Source organism: Lynx canadensis, chromosome D2, assembly GCF_007474595.2.
Source record: "Lynx canadensis isolate LIC74 chromosome D2, mLynCan4.pri.v2, whole genome shotgun sequence".
NCBI lineage: Eukaryota > Metazoa > Chordata > Mammalia > Carnivora > Felidae > Lynx > Lynx canadensis.
In genome coordinates, this window is record NC_044313.2 from 79,133,545 (window position 1) to 79,152,229 (window position 18,685).

At 45.0% G+C, this 18,685-nt stretch overlaps 1 protein-coding gene and 1 non-coding gene across 9 annotated transcripts in view; both read left to right on the top strand.

Annotated features, from left to right (window-relative positions):
* RNLS (renalase, FAD dependent amine oxidase) overlaps window positions 1-18,685 on the top strand; it is a 293,352-nt gene that overhangs the window by 18,493 nt on the left and 256,174 nt on the right. Inside the window, exon 5 of one of the 8 annotated variants that reach the window (XR_003973011.1) lies at window positions 16,663-17,384. The exons of the other annotated variants lie outside the window; for them this stretch is intronic. The gene's annotated coding sequence lies outside the window, so the exon portion shown is untranslated. The remainder of the gene's footprint in view (window positions 1-16,662; window positions 17,385-18,685) is intronic. 8 annotated transcript variants of the gene reach the window in all.
* TRNAE-CUC lies at window positions 7,736-7,808 on the top strand. Its single transcript has one exon. It is a non-coding gene; the product is annotated as a tRNA-Glu (tRNA).

The following is an 18,685-nucleotide window of genomic DNA, read 5'->3' on the forward strand; positions in this document are numbered from 1 at the left end:
GGGACCTCGAAGTTTCCTGTGTGAACTCCACGTCTTTACAGAGTAAGGGCCTTAATGGTCATTTGCCACAACTTTTTAGTCACTTTTGGCTACTTGAGTAACCTCATGTTGGTTTTTGCGTTTTTTTTAAAATTTTTATTTATTATTATTATTATTATTTTTAATGTTTATTTTTGAGACAGAGACAGAGCATGAGTGGGGGAGGGACAGAGAGAGAGAGGGAGACACAGAATCCGAAGGGGCCTCCGTGCTCTGAGCTGTCGGCACAGAGCCCGACGCGGGGCTCGAACTCACGGACCGCGAGATCGTGACCTGAGTCGAAGTTGGACGCTTAACTGACTAAGCCACCCAGGCGCCCCCGTGTTAGTTTTTAAGGCTCAGTCCTGGTTGTTTTAGCATCAGGTCAGAGCTCATTCCCGCGGCCTAATCAGGTAGGCTGGCAGGCAGGTACCAGGGCTGGTGACTGGGTGGATTTGGGGGTCTGATTTTGAATATCTGCCCACTGCCCCCCTCAGACCGTATTCCGTGGGGGCATGGCTCCTGGGACTGGCTGCCCTGGGTGGCGGGGAGGTGGCCTCGGCCTCCCCGGAGTTCATTCCTGTTGTCCGATGCTCGGTGATGGGTCTCCATGCAGAGGAGGCGTGGTGTGTGTTGTTGGCCCCGAGGACACATTTCAGCTTCATGCTGAACCTTCCCAGGGCTGCGTCCCCTGGGCTGGAGGTGGCCGTGGCTCTCCCCGCCAGCCCCACGGGCGGGGCTGCTTTGCCTCAGCCCCCCAGGGCTCTGCAGTTGAGCAAGTACCTGGTTAGAGGACACGGCCGCTCCTTCTTGGAGCTCCCTCTCTCCAGGGACTGTTTCTGAACCATCCTGGGGCGGGGGGGCTCCTAGGGAAGGGCATCCCCTTCTCCCCGCTCCCAGGATTTGGATGGACAAAGCTTCTCTCTGGGAATGTTGACGTTCCCATAAAGCCGAGCTTTTGCGTGTCACACCCCTCTGACTTTTCTCTCGGTATTGACTGGGTGGGGGGCTCAGGGTAGTAAGGCCGGTTCTTCCTCGGTGATGTCTCACAACCTTCTGACGGCAGTTGGCTCGGTCCTTTTCCTGGTGGCCTTTTCCTGGTGGCCTCTTGCCCTTCAAGTGTCGCTTCATTAGTGCTCCTTGTTCCCAACTTTACAGAGAGCCAGCGCGACAGGGAAACTTCCGCTGCAGTTTCGAGGCCTGGAAGGCAGAATGTCCTTACTGCGCCTTTAATAACATCTCCCGACTCAGTGATAACCATGTGCCCATCAGCAAAGTGGACTCGTTGGCCTCCCTCGGTCGTGAGTTAGCCTCCTGTTCGTCCTTCAGACTCTAAGCAGAGCTGCTTCCTCAAGAATGTCCCCCTGACCTCCACGACCAGGCCATTTCTCCCACTCTGCGTTATCCTCGTTTCCTGCGCCTCATGTTTTTAACACTTATCACAACTGTAAATAATTAACGGCTTCATCTGTTGGGGGATGTGTGTCTTTTCCGGTAGAGTGTGAAGTACACGGAGACAGGAGCTGGTTCCAGCTTACCTGTTCCTGTTTTCCCGGGATCCCCTGTGAGTGCCTCACCTATGCTCAGTCCTCAGTCTCTGTTTACTGAATGAAGGAACGAACGAATGACACAGTGTGAAGTACGTCTCGAAGGACAGGCCGAAGGGAAAGAAGGAAATACTTTGGAGGAGGAAATAGGCCTTCGCCAAAAGCTGGAAATGGAGATGCTTATTTTATATTTTGGGGGCTGAAAACGGACTGGCTTGGTGGGAGCAGAGGCTTTGTGGTGGGGAATTGGGGGAGATAAGGCTGGAAATGTGGGTTCGGGGCAGAATGTGGTGAGCCTTGCACGTGAACAGTGTTGAACAAACAGAGGTCCTCGTTCACCAGAAATACTGAACCTACCTTTTAGAACCTGACTGGGTACCTCGAGTTGGTACGTAAATTTACGGCATTGGTTTGGGAAGAAGAAAACGTTTGCGGGACTTGGAGGGATGTTGTTGCAAAGGCTTCCAATCTTAGCGGATGTGCTGTCCTTGAATAGACACTTAGAACTTCAGTAAACCGAACCGTAAAGGTGCATAATCTCAGACCTTATGTACCGTGGAATAAAATGATAAATACTGCTCCACGAACACCTCTCACCACCTCCCTACGACTGCTGGGATCTCCCATTATCTCTGATGGAAAAATGAGAACCAATTCTTTTTTGCTAAAAGAAGTTTAAATTCTTCATTTTTCTTTGACATTTTGGTGAAATGACGTTGATTAAAAGCACAAGAAACAAAGGTCCTTTATTCATCAGGGAACATGCTTCATTGCTTTTTCCAGCAGACCGTCTCCATAGGAGGGGAAGTAATTCAGTTTCTGGACTTCCTCCGATATTAGCTGCCCTGTTGGGCTGCCTGCACGCTTATGAACTGAGATCTCAATTTTAGAAAAACCAATTGTTACTATTAAATTCCTTTTATTTGTTATGTCTCGATCCTCACTTTTTGTATCTACCTCATCGACTCGTCTTCATTATTATTTGCGAAGTATCGGAGACTGGGAGCTGGTTCCAGTTAATCTTTCCTTCTCTTTCTTAGTGCCCAAGAGGCAACCAAGGCTAATCTTTGCCGCCCTTCGGAAACTCATCCGTCAACAGAAATGGCAGAGACCTGCCTCTATCTTGGAGTCTCGAAGGATCTGGCACCCCTCTTCCTTGTCCTGGCTGCCCATTCCCTTCCTGGCCGGACAGAGCAAGTTTCCCTACTTTTGTGTCCCTCTGGGGGCTGAATAGAAGGGTGACTGGAAGATGATGGTAACCAGTAACAAGAGTAGTCACCTTCTCTGTATCGTTTACTGTTCACAACTGCCTCGTGAGTATTTTTTTATAATATATTTGTTTAAAGTTTTTATTTATTTTGAGAGACAGAGACAGAGAGAGAGAGAGAGAGACAGAGACAGAGACAGAGACAGAGAGAGACAGCTGGTGAGGGGCACAGAGAGAGAGGGAGACAGAGAATCCCAAGCAGGCTCCACCCTGGCAGCACAGAGCCCGATGCGGGGCTCAAACTCATGAACCGTGAGATCGGGAACTGAGCCGAAATCAAGAGCTGGACACTTAACTCACTGAGCCACCCAGGCACCCCTGCCTCGTGAGTATTTAACCTCCACTTTATGGAAGAGGAAAGTGAGACTCCGAGATGCCAAGTGAACCTGTCTGAGGTCACATAGCTGTGGGGTGGCCAGTCCGGAATCCAGTCTCCTCCAGGCGCTGGTGATTCAGGCTGGTTGCCTTCTTGTCCCTTTCCCCAGCACAGGTGTGTGTGATCTCCCCATGCTTGATATAAAGATGTCAACGATGTTCGAGTTGTGGCCTTTGTGTTCTCGTCCACATGCTGTCGACAGCGGTGTGATGTTGCAAACGAGGCCACCGGGTTACTGCTCTGGTAGAAGAAAAGATCCCTACTTAGTGCTGCCTTACTGACTGTGCACTTCCTTCAGGGCTCGGAACTCTATTTTCCATTCAGAGTTCTGCGAAAACAGAAAGGCTTTAAAAAGAAACGTCCAAACTAGATGTGGGGTGCGATGAAAGAGGAAAGAGCTATAGTTTATCGAATTACATCGTTATCACCGACTCGGTCACCGAGGGAATGGAACTAAACCGTTTCCCTTCTGCGCTGACAAAGGCATTTGAAAGAGAAGAAATTTGAGGGCTGAGATTTTTAGCTTTCTAGCGGAAATCTCGGAAGGTTCGGATAAAACGTGCTAAACACAAAGAAGAAAGTATTACCACCTTCAGCTACTAATTTTGAAGTAAGGAATTGTAAACATTGAGATCAAAAGAGAGGCAGGGAGGGCTAAAGGAATACCAGCATTCTGCAGTGGATACGCTGTCCCCCCAACTTGTTCTTCTTTGTCACCAACGGATCTCATATAAAAAGTTTCTCATTCCGTTGTGTCGGATTGGTAAGACAGGGCTCTGCGCTGACCAGATACGTGCGTCCCCCCTCATTCTTCCCAAGTGCTGTTACTAGAATCTGACGCTTTCTCATTCTGACTTGAATGTTTGCTCTAGAAAAGAATGAGAGCGATAATCTAAAAGAGCGTTTTGTGTTTACCAATGTAGAAGTTTCTGTTGCTTTGAGGAAGCTATTTGAATGTTGGCATCTCCTAAAATTTCTTCCGTGAAATAGTAGCCAAAGAAAACCACTCTAGCCAGAGCAGAGTTTGCTTTCCATTTCTGTGAGTTGTTAGACATTTTTTTTTTTTTTGTATCTTATAGTTTTATTTGCTACGGGCCTATGAGATGATGAGATTTTATTTCAAGAAGGAAAGTTAAAATCCAGTTTTATTTTTAAAATATGGCAGCTGTAGTCTTTTATTTAGATGTTGAAATCGGGTTTTTCATGATACAAACATACAGTAAGAAACTGTTCTGGACACTTCAAGTATAGCAGTGAACCAAACAATAAAAGCCCCCAAGGAACTCTTATTCCTGGAGAAGGAGACGTAATATCCTATAATATTCTATTCCTGGAGGAGGAGGAGAAATAAGGCAATATCTAGGTGAGGTAATAGTGCCGGGAAAGAAAATGGAACAGGATAGGGAGATAAAAAGTGACAAGGCGTACTTCTGCATGCAGTGGGAACAGCTCTGTGACGAGTGAGTTTGAGCAGCAGAGACCTGAAGGTGGTGAAAGCGTGAGCCATGAGAATGTCTGGAGGGATCTCCAAGCAGAAGCAGCAGTTTCTCAGGGAGGCCAGTGTAGCTGGCATACGGTCCCAAGGAGGGGCTGCGGTGGAGGACGAGGGCAGAGAGGACGCAGGGCCTAGCCGTGTGTGGCTTTGTGCTGTGACAAAGACCTTGGCTTTTACTCCGCAAGAGATGGAACGCCGTGGAAGGAATGACGTGATCGGACTTAGGTTATGGAGGTGTTCTGCTGCTGTGTGGAAGTTAGACTGTCAGAGGACTGAACTACCAGACGGACGGAGACTGTAGACATACAGGCCAGAAAGGCAGGGCTTGGGCGATAGCTGTGCTGGCTGGCGGTGTGTCCAAGAGTGATTGAAATCCAAATGTACAAGAATCCCTAACCTTTTGCATCAGTCCTCTTCCTGATACCGGATCTCAAGGGTTCAGGTAGTCAGGGAGAAAATGCCAAGGACGTGTTGGAAGAAAGAGGAAGTGGTCAGCTATGCCGTATGCTGCGTATAGTCTCATGTAAGAATTGGCCGTTGGATTTGGGAATATGGCGGGCATGGGTGACATGGACGATAGTTTCTCTGGGGTGCTGGGAGCGGAAAACAGATTGCAGAAGGCTTGAGAAAAAACAGGAAGAGAAGCATCGAGATTGTTGGTTCAGACCCACGTTTGTCAATCGGTTTTTTCATGATCCCTTCCCTAAGGAGCTTTTTTAGACATTTTTTTCTAATTGTTCTTCCCGCACCCTAATGAAATTCTGGTGTCACTGATACGGTTTATATTTGTTACATATTATATGTATGTGAATAATATACATGTACGTATGTGTATATATATGCTTTCTACATAAAAAGAGCAAGAATTTTCCACCCCGCAAGAGTCAGTTTTTGCCCATTAAGGGTGATATCACCCCTACTGAGCATGGCCTTGTTTTGTGTTTTTAAGATGGGATATGTTATAACGCGTCTGTATGCTGATGGGACGGATCTAGTAGGAAGGGGAGACTTGGTGGTGTAGCACCAGATCGGACAGAATCTTGTGTTGTAGAAACGACCCGGGGTCCTGAGTAGGAGACAGAGGTTGGGGCCTTCAGTAGCAGCTGGAATGTCCCCCCAGTTGAACAGCAGGGGAGACGGGGCAGCGGGGCACAGGTGGAGCGAGGGCATGTCTTGGGAGGTGAGAGCCTGCGGAAGCCCTTTCGTGGTTGATTTGTTCACTCAGGGAAACCTTTGCTTTGGTTGAAGCTGCTGCCGGATATGGGAAGAACATGTAAAAATGACAAGTAGTTTTCGATCTTTTTCTAGATAGGTTCTTTTCTTTAAAAAGGAAACTAGAGGCACATGGTAGTTTCTTTGAGGACGTGGTCATCATTCTCTAGAAATATCTGAAATTCCGAACCGTGCCTATTCATTCATCCACATATTCATTGCACAAGGATTTTCTCAGCTTCTTCTCTGTTATCAGTCACAAAAGGACAAAACTGCATATAACGCGACTCCTTTCCTGAAGCACACTACAGGTACCTGGGTATTGCACTGCCTTTAATATCTTTTTCCTTAGAGTATGTAAAAGGGTGCCTATGGGGTACCACATAGAATCTGCATTGGTCAAGAGAGAATGTTATGAAATTTATAAAATAAATTCAAACACATTAGTAAATTCAATGCATTATATATCACATCTTCCTGGTGGATTCTCTGCTCTTCTCACAGGCAAACAATGTGCTCATAGATAAAACCCGCTTTATCATGAATACGATAGTATGTTTCACAGAATCTTTTTTTCATTTATTTTTTCTTTCATTTTTAAAATTTTTTAAAACTTAAATCCAAGTTAGTTAACATAGAGTGTAATAAGGATTCCAGGGATAGAATTTAGTGATTCATCACCTACATATGACACCCAGTGTGCCTCCCAGCAAGTGCCCTCCTTCGTGCCCATCACCCATCTAGCCCATCCCCCCACCCCACCCACCGCCCCTCCAGCAACCCTCAGTTTGTTCTCTGTATTTAAGAGCCTCTAATGGTTTGTCTCCCTCTCTGTTTTTACCTTATTTTTCCTTCCCTTCCCCTATCTCATCTGTTGTGTTTCTTAAATTCCACATATGATGTTTCACAGAATCTTCATTACAAATTATTAATTCTTGAAGAATTACTAATTCTTGGGGCGCCTGGGTGGCTCAGTCGGTTGAGTGTCCAACTTCAGCTCAGGTCATGATCTCGCAGTTCGCGAGTTCGAGCCCCACATTGGACGGTCTGCTGTCAACGCAGGGCCTGCTTCGGATCCCTTGTCCCCTTCTCTCTGCCCTGCCCCGTTTGCACACTCTCCGTCTCTTTCTCTCAAAAATAAATAAACATTAAAAAAAAAAAAAAAAGAATTGCTAATTCTTAAGGTTGTTACGCTTCCCTTTTCCAAGACCTGTTGGTGCCTCGAAGAGTTAACAGCGTTGTAAACGTGGGCTGTGACTCATCCTTGAACTGAGGCCACGCGTGGCGCTCACAGACTGCAGGACACAGAGATGAACAGCATGTGGCAGTGTTGAAATGTGGTTCAGAAAGCCGGTGCCACAGGCCCAAGACCATTTAGAACACTTCCCTGCGATGATTGCAAACGCATCCCGGGATTATATTTTTCTTCTGTATTGCTGTGTGTCATGCTCTGTTTGCCAAACAGAATATAGAAAATGAATAGGCAGTATTCTGGCACAAGGCTTCGTAGATAAATGGTCAGAATGAACTCGATTGCTTAAGAAAAGCGTAAACGCAATTTAGTCACTGGACGTGGCGGTCCGTATGTCGGCTGTTGCTGTGGGGAATTTTGGTTTGACCACGGTGATATTTTCTTTGAGAATTCTGTTAGGCCAACATTCTCTTTGTTTTCATTCTGCCCCCCAAAAGAACAAGCTATCAAATTACTGAAGCTCCACTTGTATAAATGTGGCTGCACGTATCTAACAAGACTGTGAATTTATTCTGCCCTGACTTTAGTTTGTAGATATCAACTGAATAAAGGAAAACTAAGCTGGGGGGCCGGGCTGGCTCATTCGGCAGAGCGTGTGACTCTCGATCTCAAGGTCGTGGGTTCGAGCCCCACGTCAGACATGGAGCCTACTGAATTAAAACAAAGAAGAAAATTGAGCTTTTGATTCACTTTTACAACTTTTATGTAGATATTTGCCATATGGCATATATAATAGAGTGTTTTTAAGCTGTCCCAAAATACAGATACACGTGTGTGCGTGTGTGTGTTTGTGCACATATCCCCTTCATTGTCGTTTACGTTTTTAAAATTTTTTTTTTAATGTTTATTTATTTTTGAGAGAGAGAGAGAGAGAGACAGAGCATGAGCGGGGGAGGGGCAGGGAGAGAGGGAGACACAGAATCCGAAGCGGGCTCCAGGCTCCGAGCTGTCAGCACAGAGTCCGACGCGGGGTTCGGACTCACGAGCCGTGAGATCGTGACCTGAGCCGAAGTCGGACGCTCAACTGACTGAGCCACCCAGGCGCCCCTGTCCTTTACATTTCAAGGTAATGCCAAGACTCGGTGATTGGAATATTTATAGGATGATGTACTGGTGGCAAAGCTCCGTGAACATAGCAGTCATTATTAGACAGGAGATACATAAAGGTGTTTTTAGTCTGTAACTGATGGCTTTCTTCATGAATGTGCTCACTAATTCTCTGCCTTTGCTACTTACTGTCATCACCAAGACTTGGCTTTGGGAGAATGTGATTCCTTATTACCCACACTGCCAGTTGCGTTCCAGTTAATTATAACCTACATGCGTCTACTGAGCGCTTGCTGTATTCCAGGAATTGTCCCAGATTCTGAGTTCACGGAGGCTAAGGAGCCCTCACCCCGGCTTTTCAGGAGGTCGTAGTGGGAGGATCTGTCTCTACTTCTCTTCCAGTCCTTCCGAAATGTGTTGTTTTGTACGTACTTGGGCTTAGAGCAAGGTCTGGCCATTTCTTCCACTCTTCTTCCTAGTCCCGGCTCTGCTGCTTGTTAGCTGTGTGACCTCAGGCACACAACAGAACCTCTCTGACTCCCTGATCTCTCTTCTGAACGACTGAGATGATACTTCCTACCCCATCAGGGCATTCATTTGGGAAGAGTAAGTAAGATAATGTATTGAAGCTCCTGGTGCACTCTTGGCACATGACCAGGGGTCAACAACAGAGGCTGCCGCTGTTGCTGTTTAACTTGTGTTTGTCACGTGACTGGCACCTATTGCCAGAAGGGTTCGGTTCCCTTTCGTTCCCTTGCTGCGTATCACTTCTTGCTGCACCCGGCTAGCTGGGAACTTAGAACTAGAGCGAATCGCTTTCGCTGTGTAGGGGAGACTAGGGAGATAAAAGTCACCTTCTACGGCTACAGCGCTACTTACTAGAAGAACCAAACTGCTGACTGTAAAGCCTGACGTCTTTTTCCTGCTGCACATTCTTTCCCAGGTCCCTTCTGATTCTCAGTGCTTTCGTTTTTTTTCTTTTTGAAAAATGAGGGTGTGTTATGATCACAAGCAGTAGAATTTCATTTGGGCACAGGCTCAAACACTCAGGATCCGAATGCCTGATGATGTCATCCATGAGCGAAGATGTAGAGATCTGCATTTTTATAAATAAGTGTGACTATTAGTCCACGGACAGACCAGAGTTCCCCAAATGGTTCTCAGTCCTTGCCATCTGCATCACTTGATTTTTCTGTGTCAACTGACAGTGGAATTATTTTTATTTTTATTTATTTATTTATTTAAAAATTTTTTTAAGTGTTTTTATTTATTTTTGAGACAGAGAGAGACAGAGCATGAGCAGGGGAGGGGCAGAGAGAGAGGGAGACCCAGAATCCAAAGCAGGCTCCGGTCTCTGAGCTGTCAGCCCAGAGCCCGACGCGGGGCTCGAACTCGCGGACCGCGAGATCATGACCTGAGCTGAAGTCGGACGCTTAACTGACTGAGCCACCCAGGCGCCCCTAGAATTATTTTTAAAGGGGGTGGGGGAAGGGAGCGCTTTTCTTCTTTAGACTTTGGAAGTATTTAAAATTTTTTGATAAAATTTATCACTTTGATTTTTCACGAGAGGGCTGTTTTGATACGTTGATTTTTCTTTAGTCGTAAGTGGTAAGCTTTGAAAATCTGTGGGGGTTTTTGCAGGGTAGTTCTCTGTCTTTGCCTTGTACTTCTCGGTCCCTGGTGGCCAGAGGACATCAGCCATTAAGGGATGACACAGTTAAGCTGGGCGGCTGACGCATGTGGCTCAGTGGCTCGGCCATTGCCTCTTGAGTTCAAAGGGCAAGCGTTCCCGATTTGACAAAGAGGAGCTTCTGGGTGTGTGTTTTCTGCAGAAAAACTGGACAGACTATTGAATTAGAATAATTAGAATTCTATGTAGAATTCTCTGTATCAACTTTTAAACGATTACCTTGGGCAAATGCCAGTCTATCTGGACTTCATTTTCCTCCTCTGTAAAATGAGACCACTGACGTCCAGGTCTCCAAAGAGGCTTCTAAGTCTAAAATTTAGTCTCCAGTCTAATCTGAAACGATCCTGCAAAAAGGCAGTTGTGTGTATAACCGCTGTTTGAAATGTGAGTTTCTTGAACGTGACTTCACAGGGCAAAGATGTCAGAAAGCATGTTTATAAAATGTCAAAGAGGAGGAGCGAGAGGGAAATATTTCATTGTTGTTTACAAACAACTTGGTTAACAAGTTTTCACCTTTCCCGAATACATTAGACTTGGGGGGAGGAAAGAACAAAACTCATATTCAAACCAAGGTTCAAAAAGTTTTTTTTTTTTTTTTTTTTTTTTTTTTTTTTTTAGCAGTGATTAGCTTCTCTCTTTCATCCACTAAATTTGAGTTCCCCAAGTCTTATTCGGGCTCCACCACCTTCCGCCACCCAAGGAATATTTCTTGAATGCATGGATTATTAATTGAATGATGAAATCCCCGGTGTAGTTGATTACACGTTGTGGCCGACTACGAGAAAGTAAGACTTCTTCAATTTGTACTCTTTCTAGCCTCAACTGTCCCATCACCTACTATCCACGTATGGTATGTTGAAGAAAGAAAAAAAAAAATCAGTTACCAAAAAAAAAAAAAAAAAAAATTCTTCCTCTTAGCCTGTTCCCTCACTAAACTCCCATGAAAAGAAAAGCAAACTACTGTATTTTAGCGGAATGGTTTTTTGAAGTTTTACAAACATAAATAATCTTTCTTTTTAAAAATTTTTTAAGTTTACTTATTTTGAGAGAGGGAATGTGTGCACAAGTGGGGGAGGGGCAGAGAGAGAAAGAGAGACAGACAGACAGACAGAGAGAGGAGAGAGAATCTCAAGCAGGCTCCGCACTGTCAGCACACAGCCCGATGTGGGGCTTGAACTCATGAACTGTGAGATCATGACCTGAGCCGAAACCAAGAGTTGGACACTTAACTGACTGAGCCACCCGGGCGCCCCAATAATCTTTATTTCTATAAAGCCATTCTACTTGTACAATAAAACCACTGAATGGATCATAGCAGGAATTTGGGGTGATCTTTTCCCCATTTGCAAAGAGCCATATCTAAAGCAACAACAAAGCACAGCAACAACCAAAAGAAAAGAAAGTTTGGGGGTTTTGTGTGTGGGTAGGTGGGTAGGTGTGGGTGTGAGTGTGGATATTGTGATGAAGGAGGAATGGAATTTTAAGACCTAATTATTTGTATGTATTCTGAAGCAACTCCTGGGTTTAATACCAACTTCTACAGTAGTAAGTTTCAGTGTTAGCTGTTTTAAATCTGATAATGTTTTATACGTGGAGGAGTTTAAAACCTGGGTTTCAGTTTATGAATAGAAAAAAAAAAGAAGTCAAACCACTTTTCTTGGGTGTCAGTCTTCTTAACTACGACATGAGGTCCGGGTAGATGATGTGTAAGGTTCTTTATGCACCAAACATTCGCTGATTTTGTAAATCAGCCAATCAGTCTGATGCCAACACTGGCTTTCCAGGTTGACTCCAGAGTGGCACATTTCTCTACCTCTCTAAATTCATCTGTCCTACACTACTCATTCATTCCCTTCTGTTTAGCGCTTCAAAACAAGAATGATTTTTCAACTTTCCCCCTTTTTATCTTGTATTATGAAGCACATTTAGAATCATAAGCAAATTGGATATGTTGCCAATTTATTTTTACAGGCATGGGCAGTGCATTTTGTTTTTTGGCTTCCTCGTTTGCTTGTTTTTTGGTGTTTGGTTTTGTTTTCTGTTTTTTGTTTTTTGACATACGAGGGACTGAGTTTTAGGAGATGAGATAGCAGAGGGCAGCAGGTGCGTGGCGAGAGCCCCAGGTTGCTCCGTGGTCCCGTGTGCATGGGAGCATTCAGCAGTTTTCACGTGGGACGCAGTCCACCAGCCTCAGTCCCCTAAGTGTGAAATGACACTAGGCCAGATGCCCTGCCGAACATTCACATGTAGCAGTCCGCTCCCCTTCCTAGTGGTTCCGAACAAGCATACCTCAGTGCGTATTGATGCTGTTGTCCAACGATATACGTGCCTTCGTTTGCTCATTCCTGGGCTTCATGGAATGCTCAACACTCCGTGTGTGTCAAGAGAATCCTACTATGAATTGTTGGCCTTTGAGTGTGTGGACTTTTAAAAGTATATCTCTCCTCAGAAATAGGTAGGGATATATCTGTAATAATGTGAAAGTGTAACATAGCTAGTTACCTCGTGAGGTGCACCTACGTAAATTTTAAGAATTCACTGAGTCTATCTTTTTTTTTTTTTTTTAATTTTTTTTTTCAACGTTTATTTATTTTTGGGACAGAGAGAGACAGAGCATGAAGGGGGGAGGGGCAGAGAGAGAGGGAGACACAGAATCGGAAACAGGCTCCAGGCTCCGAGCCATCAGCCCAAAGCCTGACGCGGGGCTCGAACTCACGGACCGCGAGATCGTGACCTGGCTGAAGTCGGACGCTTAACCGACTGCGCCACTCAGGCGCCCCAAGTCTATCTTTTTAAATATTTATTTTTGAGAGAGAGAGACAGAGCATGAGCTGGGGGGGCAGGGGGGAGGAGGCGGGCAGAGAGACAGAGACACAGGATCCGAAGCAGGCTCCAGGCTCCGAGCTGTCAGCACAGAGCCCGACGCGGGCCTCGAAACCACGAACCGTGAGATCATGACCTGAGCTGAAGTTGGACGTCCTACCCACTGAGCCACCCAGGCCCCTCCTAGTCTGTCTATTAAATTAGCAAATATAGGGGTGGTTCTGGTGATGCTGCCTCTTCAGTGTGGCGATCTGGAAAGCTTCTCCCACAGTGGTGGTCTCAGCGCCTCTTGACTGCCCGCAGAGGTGGTTACGTGGTTACGTCATCGCGCTTGGATGCTTGGAGACAGGTACCCAGAGTCTTGGCCGCTGACTAAATAAAGCATTGTCCCTGGTAGCTCAGCCAGAAGGAGTTTTTAAAACTCCTAATGAAACACACTGCTTAATTATTCGGGGGGAAGAAAACTGATGTCACGTTTAATGTCCACTAAGTGTTTATATCTCGAGCAACACGTATTGTACGTCATGTGTTGAAATCCAGTCTCGGCCCTTCCAGACAGCACAGCGGAGAAGAATAATAGTACAGCCGAGGCAGGTGCTGTGTGAAACACACATCTCCCAGTGTGTTTGTTTGTCAGGCCTCAGAGGCTTTCCTTCCTCACCAGCCACTCTTCTGTGTTCAACGGAAGGATGCCGTGAGCCAACACGATCTGTCTGAAGAGATTTGGGGACACGTTAAATCAAAGGCATTTAAGAAAGACAAGGAACCTCACCCTCCGATTCGGCTTTTCTGTTAAATTTTCACGATCATATTCGTGGTCACAATGCCTGGTTTCTTGGGTGACCGCCAAAGAGTATGGCGGTTGTTTGGGTTATTTGAAAACTGGACTAACATTGCAAATCCCTGCTGGTGAACCTGGTGTCCTGACCAGGGGGCTCTCAGAGGATTCCGTAGTTTCAACAGGAGCAAAAATTCCAAACCATGGGAACCGTTCCTCCGATCTGCAGCCTTGGAAAAAAAAAGATCTAAGTGTGTTTACTAAGAAAAGATAATCCAGTTCATTTTTTTCAATATTATGTTTTGGATATGATAGTGTTTCACACGTGGCGAAGTAAGTTGGTTCTTGAAACAACTTGACGAAGTAGGTCCCGTTTAAAGATGAGAAAATTGCCCAATGACTCAGTTAACGAGCGAGCTGGCATTGGAACCCAGTTAGGCCGAATCCAGGGGCCAGGCCCTAACCACTCCACCACGCTGCTCCTTACTATTTACGTGCTTCTTGTACCCAACAAATGACCCACGGGTTTGCAAGTCTAGTAGAACCATGGGAGCAGGGCAAGCAGGTGAAATGTGATGGAGAGAGCAGGGTTCAGAACGATGCGCTTTCTGGTTCTGGAGGTGAAAGCGGCTGCCAGTCAAAGGCCATGGGCCGTCCGGCAGCCGGGACAGGCAAGGAGCAGATCCTCCCCTCGAGCCTCCAGAGGCTCAAACACAGCCTCGTGGACACCATGCTGTTAGCTCCCTAAGACCTATTTCAGGCTTCCGTGAGATAATATAGTTGTGTTATTTTAAGCCACTATGTGTGTGGCAATTTGTTACAGCAGTATGGCAAAACTGCTATTCCCAGGAATTATTTTCATTTGTAATAATGTGTTTAATGAAGCTCGCTCATTCTCATCTGAGAATGATCGTAATTGTGAACATTATGATCATTACTCACTGAGGATGTAGGGACGGTGAAGGATTTACCTGTTTTGTCTCTTATAAATAATCCCAATTGCTTTCTCTGCAAGTTTGAAAGAGTCTTTACATCCTTACGGTTTTGCTAAGTCAAGAACTGATCATCTAAGTAGTTCTAGGAAACTCAGAGCAATTTACTTGGAAATGATCTAGGAACTTAATTAGGCCTTTGAAGGAGATAGCTTTTTTGTTTTGTTTTGTTTTACAGAGAAAAGGGTTTGTCCCTTCATAGACAGTTACTTACATCTCACCCATTATTGGGAAAGCCAAAATTGCTTTGAAGTTTCAAAATGCTGATATTTTGGAAATGTATTTAGTTGAACCCAGAGAAAATCTTTTTCATCCACAGTCGTTTCACTTAGCATGTTGCAAGGATGTGCCTGTTAGTAAGTTTTGTAAGACCCCACTAATTCTTTGAAGAGAAGCGTGCTCTCCAAATTCATAAAGTTCCCGCTAGCAAACCAGGACGAACGCACAGATGCCAGGACAGGCACATGGAAACACTTTCCCGTGTACTTCCCCTTGGAGCTCAGTGACCTTGGATCGGGCGGGAGGGTTTTCTTTAAGTTAGTGCTATGGCAAATCAATGTGAGAAGAGAAAAGGATTTAGAAGTAAATAGGAGAAGGAAGTCTTGAACTACGGGCGTAACATCTCTGGAGACTGTCTCCAGGGGTTGATACCCCTTTAGGACCATGGCTTCAGAATAATGATGGAAAAGTTCACGTGCCCCCCACCTTTCATCCCCGGCACACCAGTGCTCACAGACACATGCCATCAATTTAGCCCAGCGTGTGTTGGATGTCCGTTGTTGGCACACCAGAATCCACCCATAATTCTTTCCTTGTCGTTCCCATGGGGCAGTCTGTTGTCTAAGCATCGTTTTGGTTTCTTGGCAAGAAATCACTTTAGGATTTGAAAGCTCTTGTTGCCTTTGAAGTGACACTGTTGGATTTTCTAACATTTATTATGCAGAAATTGTATTTAGCCTGCCTGCTAATAAGTTTATGGCTAGTTAAGAAAGATTTTGAACATTTCTTGCCTGGATAATTTCTTGTTTAATCATTGACATATGATATAAGTTTTCTGAATCATGGATTAGGTTGCGACATTTCTATTTATCCCTAACATGAAGCCAATAATTGGCTATTTTTAACCAATATCATTATCAGAAAATTTTTTTTCAGTGGTAGTGTTCATTGACTTATTCATTGTTTCTTATATGAAAGTAAAAAAACACAATGTCTATTTGCAATTAGCACAAAGGGTACAGCTCAATTCTCTTACTTAATTGTGCTCAACATAAATCAGTGAGCTCTGTCTCTATTTCAACCATTCAGCGCTTGTAAAGTCACCATTATTTATTTTAGAATTTTGTAATTTTCATTTTTGGTTCAAGTAGATGAAAAGACCAGCGAGGCATTTTTTTTCCTTTTTATAATAATTTAAAGCATTCTGAATAAGCGACAGTGCCAGAATACTCTTTTGCATTTACAAATGACTTTACAATAAGATAAATATAGAAAGTGAATATAGAATTTTATCTGTTAATGTTAATAGGCCACAGGCAGTCAAATATACTTACAATAGTTAGAGAATTAGGTAGGTTTGGATTTTTGTTTTCATTCTCAGTGTGCAAGTAATTGCAGAATTCTCCTGCCATTAAAATATGTAAATATTGAATATGTTTTACATTCTGAATAATTACTTTTCAGCAGTATTGTATATGCCAGACATGTATTTTTTTTCTCAATACCACCTACAAATTTAGGACACTTCATTTCACATGAGCACATACATAATTTTTTATATAATGATTACTTACTGAATGAAAGAACAGGTGATTCAAATTCTTGAAATACCTTGGAATGACTATCTTAGTTAACTTTTATTGTTCATTAGTGCTGCCGATAAAGAAAATGTTTTTACTTAAAATTTCCAACTAATCAGAGTGCATGCATTTGGATATTTTCCCCTGAAACAGCAAGTCTCACACTGTTTCTAATTAGAGATAGATATAGAGAGATGTATCACGGCAGAAACTGACACAGAATGGTATCTTTCGACAGAATGAACTTGCTGGGAACTTGACTGTCAGCTCTTTAACACAAGAGCTGTATAACGATGAACTGTGCTGTTCAGTCTGTGTTGACATTACTTTCTCCTTTTTACTAAAGTCTTTCTGTGTTTCTTTCAGTTTGGGGTCAGTATTCTAGAACAGTGAAGATAAAAAGTTCAGGAGAAGACACGGGGAACTCCTTAGTGATTTATCCCATTGAAAATACAGATGGCGTTGGGGAGATTGTGGCCTTGGGAAGCAGCGAGTCCAGGGGAGAGGCTGCCGCTGCGCCCTGGGCTTCTCCAGGCGGTGCTGCGACCCAGGGGACGTTATCGGACCGGCTGCCGATGGTGGGGACCCACACAGCAGAGGCGTCCAGGGTAACGCACCCTCAGGGTTACCGTCATTCTCAAACCACCGCCAAATGGGATCATTCTGGGGATGCCTGGGTCATCGGAGCGGAAGGTTCATTCTGCTTTCTATATCGTCCAACACAGGCAGCATACCATCTTTCAAACTTTTATTAAAAGAAACAAAAAAGAAAACTCTGTCTTCTATATAAGAGCATTCTTCGCGACACCGTCTTTCCCACCTCAGTCGTGAAAGACTGGAAGTCACCATTCCATCTCAGTGCACTTACGGAGTCTCCTAGAGCGGGCTATACGTGACTCAGGCGCCCGGGCTGTTGGTTATTTCGGAATCAGGCAATGCCGAACATCCTCCTCTTCTCAGACTTGTCATCTCTGGGCTGTGCTTGACATTTTAAATTGAAGTCACGTTTGGATTGTCCGAATGCAGAGGTACCCTGGAGATGGTTCTGGAAAGTCAGAACCTTTAGTGGGATAGCCCAATAGCCCCAGGTATTGCCCGACCCCAAATTCGCCAAACTTTTCTCCAAGGTGTTATGAGAATAAGAGGGGCACATGAGGAGAGGGCTGAAGAGTAGGGGTAAGCGGGGGAGAAGACAGGCAAATTGTCATCCTTCGCACTGGTGGAAGTTGGAGGTGGGAAGAAATGAAACGCAGGAGAGTGCACCACAGTGCATTTGTCCCCGACACAGACCAGCCCCACGGGACAAACACATGTAGCTGTTTGCCCTTCTTGATCCATCGGGAACTTTCTAATGAGACAAACAGAAGGATATAGAGAAACCCTATTTCTCTGACTGAAAAAGAGAAAGGAGAAACAAGAATAGCTAACATTTAAATAGCACTCGCCATTAACCAGGCCCTCTCCAAAATGTTGGAAGTGTATTAACCAATTCAAACTAGCCTCTGTCCTAACAGTATTGTCCCTGTTTGCACGATGCAGCTGAAGTACAGAGAAGTTAGGTAACTTGCCCAAGGTCGCAGAGCTTGTAAGTGACCGAGCCTGCACGAGGGTTCCCATCATCCAGGCTGTCCGGCCGCACATGGGTGTGCCTTGAATTTTTCAGACTTAACAGAAAACAAATACTTTGAGGATAACATCTGAATAATCATTTTATTAACAGCCATAACTTTGTAAAAAAATGTTTATGTATTTTCGAGAGAGAGAAAGCACAAGCGGGGAGGGGCAAAGAGAGAGGGAGAGAGAATCCCAAGCAGGCTCCATGCTGTCAGTGCAGAGCCGGACTTGGGGCTCGATCCCATGAACCACGAGATCATGACCTGAGCCAAAACCGAGACTCGGAGGCTTAACTGACTGAGCCACCTGGGTGCCCTTATCATCCATAACTTTATCCATTCAGAAGCAAAACTTTTACGGTAGGGCAGACACGTGCTTTTTGGTCATCCAGATTTTTCTTGTAATCAGTTGTCCACTTGGCAAGTGAGAAGAGAGAGACCCCAGGGGGAATGACCGAGGGGGTGCAGGAGGGGAGTGCAGGAGGCGCAGGAGGCAGAGGGGTGAGGGTGGGGGACCTCTGGCAGCCACACTGGGTCATCAGGGAGCATAAGTTAGGCTGGAAATATTGAGCAAAGGATTGTATCTGACACATGAGGACAAAGGGAGAGGCAAGGGGTTGGGGTCAATGGAAATAAGTCCACCTCTTTAAAAGCACAGTCAGGGAACACTCCTCCTGGGGTATTGTCTGTGTCACCAGCTAGACCTTGCCTAGATTTGGGGGCAGCTGTCTTCACTGTTGTGTATGTTGTGCACGAGGAAAAGGATGGTTTTCTAT